Source organism: Theobroma cacao, chromosome 1 (assembly GCF_053813885.1).
Source record: "Theobroma cacao isolate CCN51 chromosome 1, ASM5381388v1, whole genome shotgun sequence".
NCBI lineage: Eukaryota > Viridiplantae > Streptophyta > Magnoliopsida > Malvales > Malvaceae > Theobroma > Theobroma cacao.
In genome coordinates this window covers 24,948,576-24,966,659 of record NC_142639.1, presented here as the reverse complement: position 1 = coordinate 24,966,659, position 18,084 = coordinate 24,948,576, and positions in this window count along the sequence as shown.

Here is an 18,084-nt window from a genome sequence, read left to right as displayed (position 1 = left end):
TTGAATTTTTTTACATTTTTGGTTTAAACAGTTTATAATTGAGTGTTTACTCTGGAAACGTGAGGTTAAAACCTCCCGTTGATAGGAAATGTCCATTTATAGTCATTCATAACTTGAAAAGCTTCATTACTCGCTTTAAAATGTTTATAATCTCATTATTGATTTTAAGTTGAATTTTTTACATTTTTTGTTTAAATGGATTATAATTGAGTGTTTACTCGAAAAACGTGAGGTTAAAACCCCCGGTTGATAGGAAAAGTCCATTTATAGTCATTCATGACTTGAAAAGCTTCATTACTCGCTTTAAAATGTTTATAATCTCATTATTGATTTTAAGTTGAGTTGTTTTTCATTTTTTGTTTAAATAGATTATAATTGAGTGTTTACTCAGGAAACGTGAGGTTAAAACCCCCCGTTGATAGGAAAAGTCCATTTATAGTCATTCATGACTTGAAAAGCTTCATTACTCGCTGTAAAAATGTTTATAATCCCATTATTGATTTTAAGTTGAATTGTTTTACATTTTTTGTTTAAACGGATTATAATTAAGTGTTTACTCAGGAAAAGTGAGGTTAAAACCCTCTGTTGGTAGGAGAAGTCCATTTATAGTCACCCATGCCTTGGAAAGCCTCATTACTCGCTTTAAATAGCTTTATAATCTCGTTATTGATTTTAAGTTAAATTTTTTTGCATTTTTTGTTAAAAAAGATTATAATTGAATGTTTACTCGGAAAACGTGAGGTTAAAAACCCCCGATGATAGGAAAAGTCTATTTATAGTCATTCATGAGTTAAAAAGCTTCATTACTCGCTTTATAAGGTTTCTAATCTCATTATTGATTTTAAGTTGAATTTTTTTACATTTTTTGTTTAAACGAATTATAATTGTTTATTCGGGAAACGTGAGGTTAAAACCCTCTATTGGTAGGAAAAGTCCACTTATAGTCACCCATGCCTTCGAAAGCCTCATTACTCGCTTTAAATAGGTTTATAATCTCATTATTGATTTTAAGTTAAATTGTTTTGTATATTTTGTTAAAAAGGATTATAATTAAGTGTTTTTACTCGGAAAACGCGAGGTGAAAACCCCTCGTTGATAGGAAAAGTCCATTTATAGTCATTCATCACTTGGAAAGCTTCATTACTCGCTTTAAAATGTTTATAATCTCATTATTGATTTTAAGTTGAATTTTTTTACATTTTTTGTTTAAACGAATTATAATTAAGTGTTTACTCGGGAAACGTGAGGTTAAAACCCTCTGTTGGTAGGAAAAGTCCATTTATAGTCACCCATGCCTTCGAAAGCCTCATTACTCGCTTTAAATAGGTTTATAATCTCATTATTGATTTTAAGTTGAATTTTTTTACATTTTTGGTTGAAACAGATTATTATTGAGTGTTTACTCTGGAAACATGAGGTTAAAACCTCCCGTTGATAGGAAATGTCCATTTATAGTCATTCATAACTTGAAAAGCTTCATTACTCGCTTTAAAAATGTTTATAATCTAATTATTGATTTTAGGTTGAATTTTTTTACATTTTTTGTTTAAACGGATTATAATTGAGTGTTTACTCGAAAAACGTGAGGTTAAAACCCCCCGTTGATCAGAAAAGTCCATTTATAGTCATTCATGACTTGAAAAGCTTCATTACTCGCTGTAAAATGTTTATAATCTCATTATTGATAGTAAGTTGAATTTTTTCACATTTTTTGTTTAAACGGATTATAATTAAGTGTTTAATCGGGAAACGTGAGGTTAAAACCCTCTATTGGTAGGAAAAGTCCACTTATAGTCACCCATGCCTTCGAAAGCCTCGTTACTCGCTTTAAATAAGTTTATAATCTCATTATTGATTTTAAGTTAAATTTTTTTGCATTTTTTGTTAAAAAAGATTATAACTGAGTGTTTACTCGAAAAACGTGAGGTTAAAACCCCCCGTTGATAGGAAAAGTCCATTTATAGTCATTCATGACTTGAAAAGCTTTATTGCTCGCTTTAAAAATGTTTATAATCTCACTATTGATTTTAAGTGGAATTTTTTTACAATTTTTATTTAAACAGATTATAATTAAGTGTTTACTCGGGAAATGTGAGGTTAAAACCCTCTGCTGGTAGGAAAAGTCCATTTATAGTCACCCATGACATCGAAAGCCTCATTACTCGCTTTAAATAGGTTTATAATCTCATTATTGATTTTAAGTTGAATTTTTTTACATTTTTGGTTTAAACAGATTATAATTTAGTGTTTACTCTGGAAACGTGAGGTTAAAACCTCCCGTTGATAGGAAATGTCCATTTATAGTCATTAATGACTTGAAAAGCTTGATTACTCGCTTTAAAAATGTTTATAATTTCATTATTGATTTTAAGTTGAATTTTTTTACATTTTTTGTTTAAACGGATTATAATTGAGTGTTTACTCGGGAAACGTGAGGTTAAAACCCCCCGTTGATAGGAAAAGTCCATTTATAATCATTCTTGACTTGAAAAGCTTCATTACTCGCTTTAAAAATGTTTATAATCTCATTATTGATTTTAAGTTGAATTTTTTTACTTTTTTTGTTTAAACGGATTATAATTGAGTGTTTACTCGGAAAACGTGAGCTTAAAACACCCCGTTGATAGGAAAAGTCCATTTATAGTCATTCATGACTTGAAAAGCTTCATTACTCGCTTTAAAATGTTTATAATCTCATTATTGATATTAAGTTGAATTTTTTTACATTTTTTGTTTAAACGGATTATAATTGAGTGTTTACTCTGGAAACATGAGGTTAAAACCTCCCGTTGATAGGAAATGTCCATTTATAGTCATTCATAACTTGAAAAGCTTCATTACTCGCTTTAAAAATGTTTATAATCTAATTATTGATTTTAAGTTGAATTTTTTTACATTTTTTGTTTAAACGGATTATAATTGAGTGTTTACTCGGAAAACGTGAGGTTAAAATCCCCCGTTGATAGGAAAAGTCCATTTATAGTCATTCATGACTTGAAAAGCTTCATTACTCGCTTTAAAATGTTTATAATCTCATTATTGATATTAAGTTGAATTTTTTTATATTTTTTGTTTAAACAAATTATAATTAAGTGTTTACTCGGGAAAAGTGAGGTTAAAACCCTCTCTTGGTAGGAAGAGTCCGTTTATAGTCACCCATACCTTCGAAAGCCTCATTACTCGCTTTAAATAGGTTTATAATCTCATTATTGATATTAAGTTGAATTTTTTTACATTTTTTGTTTAAACGGATTATAATTAAGTGTTTACTCGGGAAACGTGAGGTTAAAACCCTCTATTGGTAGGAAAAGTCCACTTATAGTCACTCATGCCTTCGAAAGCCTCATTACTCGCTTTAAATAGGTTTATAATCTCATTATTGATTTTAAGTTAAATTTTTTTGCATGTTTTGTGAAAAAAGATTATAATTAAGTGTTTTTACTCGGAAAACGTGAGGTTAAAACCCCCCGTTGATAGGAAAAGTCCATTTATAGTCATTCATGACTTATAAAAAGCTTCATTACTCGCTTTAAAATGTTTATAATCTCATTATTGATTTTAAGTTGAATTTTTTTACATTTTTTGTTTAAACGAATTATAATTAAGTGTTTACTCTAGAAACGTGAGGTTAAAACCCTCTGTTGGTAGGAAAAGTTCATTTATAGTCACCCATGCCTTCGAAAGCCTCATTACTCGCTTTAAATAGGTTTATAATCTCATTATTGATTTTAAGTTGAGTTGTTTTTCATTTTTTGTTTAAACAGATTATAATTTAGTGTTTTTACTCGGGAAACGTGAGGTTAAAACCCTCTATTGGTAGGAAAAGTCTACTTATAGTCACTCATGCCTTCGAAAGCCTCATTACTCGCTTTAAATAGGTTTATAATCTCATTATTGATTTTAAGTTAAATTTTTTTGCATGTTTTGTGAAAAAAGATTATAATTAAGTGTTTTTACTCGAAAAACGTTAGGTTAAAACCCCCCGTTGATAGGAAAAGTCCATTTACAGTCATTCATGACTTGAAAAGCTTCATTACTCGCTTTAAAATGTTTATAATCTCATTATTGATTTTAAGTTGAATTTGTTTACATTTTTTGTTAAAACGAATTATAATTAAGTGTTTACTTGGGAAACGTGAGGTTAAAACCCTCTGTTGGTAGGAAAAGTCGATTTATGGTCACCCATGCCTTTGAAAGCCTTATTACTCGCTTTAAATAAGTTTATAATCTCATTATTAATTTTAAGTTGAATTTTTTTATATTTTTTGTTTAAACAGATTATAATTGAGTGTTTACTCAGGAAACGTGAGGTTAAAACCCCTCGTTGATATGAAAAGTCCATTTATAGTCATTCATGACTTGAAAAGCTTCATTACTCGCTTTAAAATGTTTATAATCTCATTATTGATTTTAAGTTGAATTTTTTTACATTTTTTGTTTAAACGAATTATAATTAAGTGTTTACTCGAGAAAAGTGAGGTTAAAACCCTCTGTTGGTAGGAAAAGTCCGTTTATAGTCACCCATGCCTTCGGAAGCCTCATTACTCGCTTTAAATAGGTTTATAATCTCATTATTGGTTTTAAGTTCAATTTTTTTATATTTTTTGTTTAAACAGATTATAATTCAGTGTTTACTCGAAAAACGTAAGGTTAAAAACCCCCGTTGATAGGAAAAGTCCATTTATAGTAATTCTTGACTTGAAAAGCTTCATTACTCGCTTTAAAAATGTTTATAATCTCATTATTGATTTTAAGTTGAATTTTTTTACTTTTTTCGTTTAAACGGATTATAATTGAGTGTTTACTCGGAAAACGTGAGGTTAAAACACCCCGTTGATAGGAAAAGTCCATTTATAGTCATTCATGACTTCAAAAGCTTCATTACTCACTGTAAAATGTTTATAATCTCATTATTGATTTTAAGTTGAATTTTTTTACATTTTTTGTTTAAACGAATTATAATTAAGTGTTTACTCGAGAAATGTGAGGTTAAAACCCTCTGTTGGTAGGAAAAGTCCGTTTATAGTCACCCATGCCTTCGAAAGCCTCGTTACTCGCTTTAAATAGGTTTATAATCTCATTATTGATTTTAAGTTAAATTTTTTTGCATTTTTTGTTAAAAAAGATTATAATTAAGTGTTTTTACTCGGAAAACGTGAGGTTAAAACCCCCCGTTGATAGGAAAAGTCCATTTATAGTCATTCATGACTTGAAAAGCTTCATTACTCGCTTTAAATGTTTATAATCTCATTATTGATTTTAAGTTGAATTTTTTTACATTTTTTGTTTAAACGAATTATAATTAAGTGTTTACTCGGGAAACGTGAGGTTAAAACCCTCTGTTGGTAGGAAAAGTCCATTTATAGTCACCCATGCCTTCGAAAGCCTCATTACTCGCTTTAAATAGGTTTATAATCTCATTATTGATTTTAAGTTGAATTTTTTTACATTTTTGGTTTAAACAGTTTATAATTGAGTGTTTACTCTGGAAACGTGAGGTTAAAACCTCCCGTTGATAGGAAATGTCCATTTATAGTCATTCATAACTTGAAAAGCTTCATTACTCGCTTTAAAATGTTTATAATCTCATTATTGATTTTAAGTTGAATTTTTTACATTTTTTGTTTAAACGGATTATAATTGAGTGTTTACTCGAAAAACGTGAGGTTAAAACCCCCGGTTGATAGGAAAAGTCCATTTATAGTCATTCATGACTTGAAAAGCTTCATTACTCTCTTTAAAATGTTTATAATCTCATTATTGATTTTAAGTTGAGTTGTTTTTCATTTTTTGTTTAAACATATTATAATTGAGTGTTTACTCAGGAAACGTGAGGTTAAAACCCCCCGTTGATAGGAAAAGTCCATTTATAGTCATTCATGACTTGAAAAGCTTCATGACTCGCTGTAAAAATGTTTATAATCCCATTATTAATTTTAAGTTGAATTTTTTTACATTTTTTGTTTAAACGGATTATAATTAAGTGTTTACTCAGGAAAAGTGAGGTTAAAACCCTCTGTTGGTAGGAGAAGTCCATTTATAGTCACCCATGCCTTCGAAAGCCTCATTACTCGCTTTAAATAGCTTTATAATCTCGTTATTGATTTTAAGTTAAATTTTTTTGCATTTTTTTTTAAAAAAGATTATAATTGAATGTTTACTCGGAAAACGTGAGGTTAAAAACCCCCGATTATAGGAAAAGTGTATTTATAGTCATTCATGAGTTGAAAAGCTTCATTACTCGCTTTATAAGGTTTCTAATCTCATTATTGATTTTAAGTTGAATTTTTTTACATTTTTTGTTTAAACGAATTATAATTGTTTATTCGGGAAACGTGAGGTTAAAACCCTCTATTGGTAGGAAAAGTCCACTTATAGTCACCCATGCCTTCGAAAGCCTCATTACTCGCTTTAAATAGGTTTATAATCTCATTATTGATTTTAAGTTAAATTTTTTTGCATTTTTTCGTAAAAAATTTTATAATTGAGTGTTTACTCGAAAAACGTGAGGTTAAAACCCCCCGTTGATAGGAAAATTCCATTTATAGCCATTCATGACTTGAAAAGCTTCATTGCTCGCTTTAAAAATGTTTATAATCTCACTATTGATTTTAAGTTGAATTTTTTTACATTTTTTGTTTAAACGGATTATAATTAAGTGTTTACTCGGGAAACGTGAGGTTAAAACCCTCTGTTGGTAGGAAAAGTCCATTTATAGTCACCCATGCCTTCGAAAGCCTCATTACCTGCTTTAAATAGGTTTATAATCTCATTATTGATTTTAAGTTGAATTTTTTTAAATTTTTGGTTTAAACAGATTATAATTTAGTGTTTACTCTGGAAACGTGAGGTTAAAACCTCCCGTTGATAGGAAATGTCCATTTATAGTCATTCATGACTTGAAAAGCTTCATTACTCGCTTTAAAATGTTTATAATCTCATTATTCATTTTAAGTTGAATTTTTTTACATTTTTTGTTTAAACGGATTATAATTGTGTGTTTACTCGGAAAACGTGAGGTTAAATCCCCCTGTTGATAGAAAAAGTCCATTTATAGTCATTCATGACTTGAAAAGCTTCATTACTCGCTTTAAAATGTTTATAATCTCATTATTGATTTTAAGTTGAATTTTTTTACATTTTTTGTTTAAACGAATTATAATTAAGTGTTTACTCGAGAAATGTGAGGTTAAAACCCTCTGTTGGTAGGAAAAGTCCGTTTATAGTCACCCATGCCTTCGAAAGCCTCGTTACTCGCTTTAAATAGGTTTATATTCTCATTATTGATTTTAAGTTGAATTTTTTTACATTTTTGGTTTAAACAGATTATAATTGAGTGTTTACTTAGGAAACGTGAGGTTAAAACCCCCCATTGATAGTAAATGTCCATTTATAGTCATTCATGACTTGAAAAGCTTCATTACTCGCTTTAAAAATGTTTATAATATAATTATTGATTTTAAGTTGAATTTTTTTACATTTTTTGCTTAAACGGATTATAATTAAGTGTTTACTCGGGAAACGTGAGGTTAAAACCCTCTATTAGTAGGAAAAGTCCACTTATAGTCACCAATGCCTTCGAAAGCCTCATTACTCGCTTTAAATAGGTTTATAATCTCATTATTGATTTTAAGTTAAATTTTTTTGTATTTTTTGTTAAAAAAGATTATAATTGAGTGTTTACTCGAAAAACGTGAGGTCAAAACCCCCCGTTGATAGGAAAAGTCCATTTATGGTCATTAATGACTTGAAAAGCTTCATTGCTCGCTTTAAAAATGTTTATAATCTCACTATTGATTTTAAGTTGAATTTTTTTACATTTTTTGTTTAAACGGATTATAATTAAGTGTTTACTCGGGAAACGTGAGGTTAAAACCCTCTGTTGGTAGGAAAAGTCGATTTATAGTCACCCATGACTTCGAAAGCCTCATTACTCGCTTTAAATAGGTTTATAATCTCATTATTGATTTTAAGTTGAATTTTTCTACATTTTTGGTTTAAACAGATTATAATTTAGTGTTTACTCTGGAAACGTGAGGTTAAAAACTCCCGTTGATAGGAAATGTCCATTTATAGTCATTCATGACTTGAAAAGCTTCATTACTCGCTTTAAAATTGTTTATAATCTCATTATTGATTTTAAGTTGAATTTTTTTACATTTTTTGTTTAAACGAATTATAATTGAGTGTTTACTCGGGAAACGTGAGGTTAAAACCCTCTGTTGGTAGGAAAAGTCCATTTATAGTCACCCATGCATTCGAAAGCCTCATTACTCGCTTTAAATAGGTTTATAATCTCATTATTGATTTTAGGTTGAATTTTTTTACATTTTTGGTTTAAACAGATTATAATTAAGTGTTTACTATAGAAACATGAGGTTAAAACCTCCCGTTGATAGAAAATGTCCATTTATAGTCATTCATAACTTGAAAAGCTTCATTACTCGTTTTAAAAATGTTTATAATCTCATTATTGATTTTAAGTTGAATTTTTTTACATTTTTTGTTTAAACGGATTATAATTGACTGTTTACTCGGAAAACGTGAGGTTGAAACCCCCCGTTGATAGGAAAAGTCCATTTATAGTCATTCATGACTTGAAAAGCTTCATTACTCGCTTTAAAATGTTTATAATCTCATTATTGATTTTAAGTTGAATTTTTTTACATTTTTTGATTAAACAAATTATAATTAAGTGTTTACTCGGGAAAAGTGAGGTTAAAACCCTCTCTTGGTAGGAAGAGTCCGTTTATAGTCTTCCATACCTTCGAAAGCCTCATTACTCGCTTTAAATAGGTTTATAATCTCATTATTGATATTAAGGTGAATTTTTTCACATTTTTTGTTTAAACTAATTATAATTAAGTGTTTACTCGGGAAACGTGAGGTTAAAACCCTCTATTGGTAGGAAAAGTCCACTTATAGTCACCCATGCCTTCGAAAGCCTCATTACTCGCTTTAAATAGGTTTATAATCTCATTATTGATTTTAAGTTGAATTTTTTTACATTTTTCGTTTAAACGGATTATAATTGAGTGTTTACTCGGAAAACGTGAGGTTAAAACACCCCGTTGATAGGAAAAGTCCATTTATAGTCATTCATGACTTCAAAAGCTTCATTACTCGCTGTAAAATGTTTATAATCTCATTATTGATAGTAAGTTGAATTTTTTCACATTTTTTGTTTAAACGGATTATAATTAAGTGTTTACTCGGGAAACGTAAGGTTAAAACCCTCTATTGGTAGGAAAACTCCACTTATAGTCACCCATGCCTTCGAAAGCCTCATTACTCGCTCTAAATAGGTTTATAATCTCATTATTGATTTTAAGTTCAATTTTTTTATATTTTTTGGTTAAACAGATTATAATTGAGTGTTTACTCGAAAAACGTGAGGTTAAAACCCCCCGTTGATAGGAAAAGTCCATTTATAGTCATTCTTGACTTGAAAAGCTTCATTACTCGCTTTAAAATGTTTATAATCTCATTATTGATTTTAAGTTGAATTTTTTTACATTTTTTGTTTAAACGAATTATAATTAAGTGTTTACTCGGGAAACGTGAGGTTAAAACCCTCTGTTTGTAGGAAAAGTCCATTTATAGTCACCCATGCATTCGAAAGCCTCATTACTCGCTTTAAATAGGTTTATAATCTCATTATTGATTTTAGGTTGAATTTTTTTACATTTTTGGTTTAAACAGATTATAATTAAGTGTTTACTATAGAAACATGAGGTTAAAACCTCCCGTTGATAGGAAATGTCCATTTATAGTCATTCATAACTTGAAAAGCTTCATTACTCGTTTTAAAAATGTTTATAATCTCATTATTGATTTTAAGTTGAATTTTTTTACATTTTTTGTTTAAACGAATTATAATTAAGTGTTTACTCGAGAAAAGTGAGGTTAAAACCCTCTGTTGGTAGGAAAAGTCCGTTTATAGTCACCCATGCCTTCGGAAGCCTCATTACTCGCTTTAAATAGGTTTATAATCTCATTATTGGTTTTAAGTTCAATTTTTTTATATTTTTTGTTTAAACAGATTATAATTCAGTGTTTACTCGAAAAACGTAAGGTTAAAAACCCCCGTTGATAGGAAAAGTCCATTTATAGTAATTCTTGACTTGAAAAGCTTCATTACTCGCTTTAAAAATGTTTACAATCTCATTATTGATTTTAAGTTGAATTTTTTTACTTTTTTCGTTTAAACGGATTATAATTGAGTGTTTACTCGGAAAACGTGAGGTTAAAACACCCCGTTGATAGGAAAAGTCCATTTATAGTCATTCATGACTTCAAAAGCTTCATTACTCACTGTAAAATGTTTATAATCTCATTATTGATAGTAAGTTGAATTTTTTTCACATTTTTTGTTTAAACGGATTATAATTAAGTGTTTACTCGGGAAACGTGAGGTTAAAACCCTCTATTGGTAAGAAAAGTCCACTTATAGTCACTCATGCCTTCGAAAGCCTCATTACTTGCTTTAAATAGGTTTATAATCTCATTATTGATTTTAAGTTAAATTTTTTTGCATGTTTTGTGAAAAAAGATTATAATTAAGTGTTTTTACTCGGAAAACGTGAGGTTAAAACCCCCCGTTGATAGGAAAAGTCCATTTATAGTCATTCATGACTTGAAAAGCTTCATTACTCGCTTTAAAATGTTTATAATCTCGTTATTGATTTTAAGTTGAATTTTTTTACATTTTTTGATTAAACAAATTATAATTAAGTGTTTACTCGGGAAAAGTGAGGTTAAAACCCTCTCTTGGTAGGAAGAGTCCGTTTATAGTCATCCATACCTTCGAAAGCCTCATTACTCGCTTTAAATAGGTTTATAATCTCATTATTGATATTAAGTTGAATTTTTTCACATTTTTTGTTTAAACTAATTATAATTAAGTGTTTACTCGGGAAACGTGAGGTTAAAACCCTCTATTGGTAAGAAAAGTCCACTTGTAGTCACCCATTCCTTCGAAAGCCTCATTACTCGCTTTAAAAAGGTTTATAATCTCATTATTTATTTTCAGTTAAATTTTTTTGCATTTTTTGTTAAAAAAGATTATAATTAAGTGTTTTTACTCGGAAAACGTGAGGTTAAAACCCCCCGTTGATAGGAAAAGTCCATTTATAGTCATTCATGACTTGAAAAGCTTCATTACTCGCTTTAAAATGTTTATAATCTCATTATTGATTTTAAGTTGAATTTTTTTACATTTTTTGTTTAAACGAATTATAATTAAGTGTTTACTCAGGAAACGTGAGGTTAAAACCCTCTGTTGGTAGGAAAAGTCCATTTATAGTCACCCATGCATTCGAAAGGCTCATTACTCGCTTTAAGTAGGTTTATAATCTCATTATTGATTTTAAGTTGAATTTTTTTACATTTTTGGTTTAAACAGATTATAATTGAGTGTTTACTATGGAAACATGAGGTTAAAACCTCCCGTTGATAGGTAATGTCCATTTATAGTCATTCATAACTTGAAAAGCTTCATTAGTCGCTTTAAAAATGTTTATAATCTAATTATTGATTTTAAGTTGAATTTTTTAACATTTTTTTGTTAAACGGATTATAATTGAGTGTTTACTCGAAAAACGTGAGGTTAAAACCCACCGTTGATAAGAAAAGTCCATTTATAGTCATTCATGACTTGAAAAGCTTCATTACTCGCTTTAAAATGTTTATAATCTCATTATTGATATTAAGTTGAATTTTTTTACATCTTTTGTTTAAACGGATTATAATTAAGTGTTTACTCGGGAAACGTGAGGTTAAAACCCTCTATTGGTAGGAAAAGTCCACTTATAGTCACCCATGCCTTCGAAAGCCTCATTACTCGCTTTAAATAGGTTTATAATCTCATTATTGATTTTAAGTTAAATTTTTTTGCATTTTTTGTTAAAAAAGATTATAATTGAGTGTTTACTCGAAAAACGTGAGGTTAAAACCCCCCGTTGATAGGAAAAGTCCATTAAAGTCATTCATGACTTGAAAGCTTGATTGCTCGCTTCAAAAATGTTTATAATCTCACTATTGATTTTAAGTTGAATTTTTTTACAATTTTTGTTTAAACGGATTATAATTAAGTGTTTACTCGGGAAACGTGAGGTTAAAACCCTCTGTTGGTAGGAAAAGTCCAATTATAGTCACCCATGACTTCGAAAGCCTCATTACTCGCTTTAAATAGGTTTATAATCTCATTATTGATTTTAAGTTGAATTTTTTTACATTTTTGATTTAAACAGATTATAATTTAGTGTTTACTCTGGAAACGTGAGGTTAAAACCTCCCGTTGATAGGAAATGTCCATTTATAGTCATTCATGACTTGAAAAGCTTCATTACTCGCTTTAAAATGTTTATAATCTCATTATTGATTTTAAGTTGAATTTTTTTACATTTTTTGTTTAAACGAATTATAATTAAGTGTTTACTCAGGAAACGTGAGGTTAAAACCCTCTGTTGGTAGGAAAAGTCCATTTATAGTTACCCATGCATTCGAAAGGCTCATTACTCGCTTTAAGTAGGTTTATAATCTCATTATTGATTTTAAGTTGAATTTTTTTACATTTTTGGTTTAAACAGATTATAATTGAGTGTTTACTATGGAAACATGAGGTTAAAACCTCCCGTTGATAGGTAATGTCCATTTATAGTCATTCATAACTTGAAAAGCTTCATTAGTCGCTTTAAAAATGTTTATAATCTAATTATTGATTTTAAGTTGAATTTTTTTACATTTTTTGTTTAAACGGATTATAATTGAGTGTTTACTCGAAAAACGTGAGGTTAAAACCCGCCGTTGATAAGAAAAGTCCATTTATAGTCATTCATGACTTGAAAAGCTTCATTACTCGCTTTAAAATGTTTATAATCTCATTATTGATATTAAGTTGAATTTTTTTACATCTTTTGTTTAAACGGATTATAATTAAGTGTTTACTCGGGAAACGTGAGGTTAAAACCCTCTATTGGTAGGAAAAGTCCACTTATAGTCACCCATTCCTTCGAAAGCCTCATTACTCGCTTTAAATAGGTTTATAATCTCATTATTGATTTTAAGTTAAATTTTTTTGCATTTTTTGTTAAAAAAGATTATAATTGAGTGTTTACTCGAAAAACGTGAGGTTAAAACCCCCCGTTGATAGGAAAAGTCCATTAAAGTCATTCATGACTTGAAAGCTTGATTGCTCGCTTCAAAAATGTTTATAATCTCACTATTGATTTTAAGTTGAATTTTTTTACAATTTTTGTTTAAACGGATTATAATTAAGTGTTTACTCGGGAAACGTGAGGTTAAAACCCTCTGTTGGTAGGAAAAGTCCAATTATAGTCACCCATGACTTCGAAAGCCTCATTACTCGCTTTAAATAGGTTTATAATCTCATTATTGATTTTAAGTTGAATTTTTTTACATTTTTGATTTAAACAGATTATAATTTAGTGTTTACTCTGGAAACGTGAGGTTAAAACCTCCCGTTGATAGGAAATGTCCATTTATAGTCATTCATGACTTGAAAAGCTTCATTACTCGCTTTAAAATGTTTATAATCTCATTATTGATTTTAAGTTGAATTTTTTTACATTTTTTGTTTAAACGGATTATAATTAAGTGTTTACTCGGGAAACGTGAGGTTAAAACCCTCTGTTGGTAGGAAAAGTCCAATTATAGTCACCCATGACTTCGAAAGCCTCATTACTCGCTTTAAATAGGTTTATAATCTCATTATTGATTTTAAGTTGAATTTTTTTACATTTTTGGTTTAAACAGATTATAATTTAGTGTTTACTCTGGAAACGTGAGGTTAAAACCTCCCGTTGATAGGAAATGTCCATTTATAGTCATTCATGACTTGAAAAGCTTCATTACTCGCTTTAAAATGTTTATAATCTCACTATTGATTTTAAGTTGAATTTTTTTACAATTTTTGTTTAAACGGATTATAATTAAGTGTTTACTCGGGAAACGTGAGGTTAAAACCCTCTGTTGGTAGGAAAAGTCCAATTATAGTCACCCATGACTTCGAAAGCCTCATTACTCGCTTTAAATAGGTTTATAATCTCACTATTGATTTTAAGTTGAATTTTTTTACATTTTTTGTTTAAACGGATTATAATTAAGTGTTTACTCGGGAAACGTGAGGTTAAAACCCTCTATTGGTAGGAAAAGTCCACTTATAGTCACCCATGCCTTCGAAAGCCTCATTACTCGCTTTAAATGGCTTTATAATCTCGTTATTGATTTTAAGTTAAATTTTTTTGCATTTTTTTATAAAAAAGATTATAATTGAGTGTTTACTCGGAAAACGTGAGGTTAAAACCCCCCGTTGATAGGAAAAGTCCATTTACAGTCATTCATGACTTGAAAAGCTTCATTACTCGCTTTGAAAATGTTTATAATCTCATTATTGATTTTAAGTTGAATTTTTTTACATTTTTCGTTTAAACGGATTATAATTAAGTGTTTACTCGGGAAACGTGAGGTTAAAACCCTCTATTGGTAAGAAAAGTCCACTTATAGTCACCCATGCCTTCGAAAGCCTCATTACTCGCTTTAAATAGGTTTATAATCTCATTATTGATTTTAAGTTCAATTTTTTTACATTTTTTATTTAAACAGATTATAATTCAGTGTTTACTCGAAAAACGTGAGCTTAAAACCCCCCGTTGATAGGAAAAGTCCATTTATAGTCATTCTTGACTTGAAAAGCTTCATTACTGGCTTTAAAAATGTTTATAATCTCATTATTGATTTTAAGTTGAATTTTTTTACATTTTTTGTTTAAACGGATTATAATTGAGTGTTTACTCGGAAAACGTGAGCTTAAAACACCCCGTTGATAGGAAAAGTCCATTTATAGTCATTCATGACTTGAAAAGCTTCATTACTCGCTTTAAAATGTTTATAATCTCATTATTGATATTAAGTTGAATTTTTTTACATTTTTTGTTTAAACCGATTATAATTAAGTGTTTATTCGGGAAACGTGAGGTTAAAACCCTCTATTGGTAGGAAAAGTCCACTTATAGTCACCCATGCCTTCGAAAGCCTCATTACTCGCTTTAAATAGGTTTATAATCTCATTATTGATTTTAAGTTAAATTTTTTTGAATTTTTTCTTAAAAAAGATTATAATTAAGTGTTTTTACTCAGAAAACGTGAGGTTAAAACCCCCCGTTGATAGGAAAAGTCCATTTATAGTCACTCATGACTTGAAAAGCTTCATTACTCGCTGTAAAAATGTTTATAATCCCATTATTGATTTTAAGTTGAATTTTTTTACATTTTTTTTAAACGGATTATAATTAAGTGTTTACTCAGGAAAAGTGAGGTTAAAACCCTCTGTTGGTAGGAGAAGTCCATTTATAGTCACCCATGCCTTCGAAAGCCTCATTACTCGCTTTAAATAGCTTTATAATCTCGTTATTGATTTTAAGTTAAATTTTTTTGCATTTGTTGTTAAAAAAGATTATAATTGAGTGTTTACTCGGAAAACGTGAGGTTAAAACCCCCCGTTGATAGGAAAAGTCCATTTACAGTCATTCATGACTTGAAAAGCTTCATTACTCGCTTTAAAATGTTTATAATCTCATTATTGATTTTAAGTTGAATTTGTTTACATTTTTTTTAAACGAATTATAATTAAGTGTTTACTTGGGAAACGTGAGGTTAAAACCCTCTGTTGGTAGCAAAAGTCGGTTTATGGTCACCCATGCCTTTGAAAGCCTCATTACTCGCTTTAAATAGGTTTATAGTCTCATTATTAATTTTAAGTTGAATTTGTTTACTTTTTTTGTTTAAACAGATTATAATTGAGTGTTTACTCAGGAAACGTAAGGTTAAAACCCCTCGTTGATATGAAAAGTCCATTTATAGTCATTCATGACTTGAAAAGCTTCACTACTCGCTTTAAAATGTTTATAATCTCATTATTGATTTTAAGTTGAATTTTTTTACATTTTTTGTTTAAACGGATTATAATTAAGTGTTTACTCGGGAAAAGTGAGGTTAAAACCCTTTGTTGGTAGGAAGAGTCCGTTTATAGTCATCCATGCCTTCGGAAGCCTCATTACTCGCTTTAAATAGGTTTATAATCTCATTATTGATTTTAAGTTCAATTTTTTTATATTTTTTGTTTAAACAGATTATAATTCAGTGTTTACTCGAAAAACGTAAGGTTAAAACCCCCCGTTGATAGGAAAAGTCCATTTATAGTCATTCTTGACTTGAAAAGCTTCATTACTCGCGTTAAAAATGTTTATAATCTCATTATTGATTTTAAGTTGAATTTTTTTACATTTTTCGTTTAAACGGATTATAATTGAGTGTTTTCTCGGAAAACGTGAGGTTAAAACACCCCGTTGATAGGAAAAGTCCATTTATAATCATTCATGACTTCAAAAGCTTCATTACTCGCTGTAAAATGTTTATAATCTCATTATTGATAGTAAGTTGAATTTTTTCACATTTTTTGTTTAAACGGATTATAATTAAGTGTTTACTCGGGAAACGTGAGGTTAAAACCCTCTATTGTAAGAAAAGTCCACTTATAGTCACTCATGCCTTCAAAAGCCTCATTACTCGCTTTAAATAGGTTTATAATCTCATTATTGATTTTAAGTTTAATTTTTTTGTATATTTTGTTAAAAAAGATTATAATTAAGTGTTTTTACTCGGAAAACGCGAGGTTAAAACCCCCCTTTGATAGGAAAAGTCCATTTATAGTCATTCATCACTTGAAAAGCTTCATTACTCGCTTTAAAATGTTTATAATCTCATTATTGATTTTAAGTTGAATTTTTTTACATTTTTTCTTTAAACGAATTATAATTAAGTGTTTACTCGGGAAACGTGAGGTTAAAACCCTTTGTTGGTAGGAAAAGTCCATTTATAGTCACCCATGCCTTCGAAAGCCTCATTACTCGCTTTAAATAGGTTTATAATCTCATTATTGATTTTAAGTTGAATTTTTTTACATTTTTGGTTGAAACAGATTATAATTGAGTGTTTACTCTGGAAACATGAGGTTAAAACCTCCCGTTGATAGGAAATGTCCATTTATAGTCATTCATAACTTGAAAAGCTTCATTACTCGCTTTAAAAATGTTTATAATCTAATTATTGATTTTAGGTTGAATTTTTTTACATTTTTTGTTTAAACGTATTATAATTGAGTGTTTACTCGAAAAACGTGAGGTTAAAACCCCCCGTTGATCAGAAAAGTCCATTTATAGTCATTCATGACTTGAAAAGCTTCATTACTCGCTTTAAATTGTTTATAATCTCATTATTGATATTAAGTTGAATTTTTTTACATTTTTTGTTTAAACGGATTATAATTAAGTGTTTACTCGGGAAACGTGAGGTTAAAACCCTCTATTGGTCGGAAAAGTCCACTTATAGTCACCCATGCCTTCGAAAGCCTCATTACTCGCTTTAAATAGGTTTATAATCTCATTATTGATTTTAAGTTAAATTTTTTTGCATTTTTTGTTAAAAAAGATTGTAATTGAGTGTTTACTCGAAAAACGTGAGGTTAAAACCCCCCGTTGATAGGAAAAGTCCATTTATAGTCATTCATGACTTGAAAAGCTTTATTGCTCGCTTTAAAAATGTTTATAATCTCACTATTGATTTTAAGTGGAATTTTTTTACAATTTTTGTTTAAACAGATTATAATTAAGTGTTTACTCGGGAAACGTGAGGTTAAAACCCTCTCTTGATAGGAAGAGTCCGTTTATAGTCACCCATACCTTCGAAAGCATCATTACTCGCTTTAAATAGGTTTATAATCTCATTATTGATTTTAAGTTCAATTTTTTTACATTTTTTATTTAAACAGATTATAATTCAGTGTTTACTCGAAAAACGTGAGGTTAAAATCCCCCGTTGATAGGAAAAGTCCATTTATAGTCATTCTTGACTTGAAAAGCTTCATTACTGGCTTTAAAAATGTTTATAATCTCATTATTGATTTTAAGTTGAATTTTTTTACATTTTTTGTTGAAACGGATTATAATTGAGTGTTTACTCGGAAAACGTGAGCTTAAAACACCCCGTTGATAGGAAAAGTCCATT